Source organism: Mixophyes fleayi, chromosome 1 (assembly GCF_038048845.1).
Source record: "Mixophyes fleayi isolate aMixFle1 chromosome 1, aMixFle1.hap1, whole genome shotgun sequence".
In the NCBI taxonomy this organism is placed as follows: domain Eukaryota; kingdom Metazoa; phylum Chordata; class Amphibia; order Anura; family Limnodynastidae; genus Mixophyes; species Mixophyes fleayi.
The window spans coordinates 235,838,666-235,839,697 of record NC_134402.1 but is presented as its reverse complement, the minus strand read 5'-3'; positions in this window follow the sequence as shown (position 1 = coordinate 235,839,697).

Here is a 1,032-nt window from a genome sequence, read left to right as displayed (position 1 = left end):
TTGTAGCATTTCTTCACCCTCAAATGGAATGTGCTTTAGCAAGAACAAAATGTTTATTGCTTTTTGTATTTCCTTTTGCTAATTAATCCCGACTTTAGTTACAAATATATTTTTTTTACTATACTAGCTCCGCCATATTATATGACCATTTTTTGGGGGTTCCTTTGTTTTTAGAAGTGTATACTAACGTTTGGTTACTTTGTCTTTCTTTTTCTTCCACACACAGAGCATGATGTTGCATACAACTCAGCACATACAGCCACCAGATCAGTTGTGGAGAGGGCCTTTGAGCTTTTAAAGGCAAGATTTAGGTGCTTTGACCGGTCTGGTATTGCAATAATGTATACGCCGAGCAAAGTATGCAACATTTTTACTCTGTGTGTGGTGTTTCATAATATTGCCATTAGGAGTGGGGCTCCAGGGGTGGAGGCCGAGGTTACTGTGGAGGAGTAGGTAGAGGCCGACCCCAGCCCTTCTGAGACAGTGGTGGCAGGCCACTTCTGAGAATATGTCTTGGATACATATTTTTAAAATAACTCATATTCATAATATTTCTAACATTTAATTTTTAAAGTCTAGAAGCAAACCATAGTTTTTGTTACTAAAGTCAAACAAGTCAAACCATATACATATGCATACATCTGTAATTGTCTACATAAAAAAGAAAATACATAATAAGTCAGAAAAAACTAGAGAATAACGGTGTAAGGTTATCCAAGCTTTGATACCCAACTCTTACAGGATTTATGATCTGAGAATCGCTGATGTGAGTTATCCAGTAATAGCACCTTGACAAAATAAAAAATCAAGCTTGACTGATGGGTTTGTTTGCTGCTATGCTGCAACTAATGCTTAATTTGACAAACTAGAAGGCCTTAGCTGGGTAATGTCAGCCTCATCTGCCAAATATTCAGCAATCAACCATATCCTGTGTTGATAATACCTCTGAATTAACTTGTGAATGTTATTTTTGGCCAATGGAAAGTACATATGACAGTATAGTATATGTTTTTTTTTAAAAAATCAGAATTT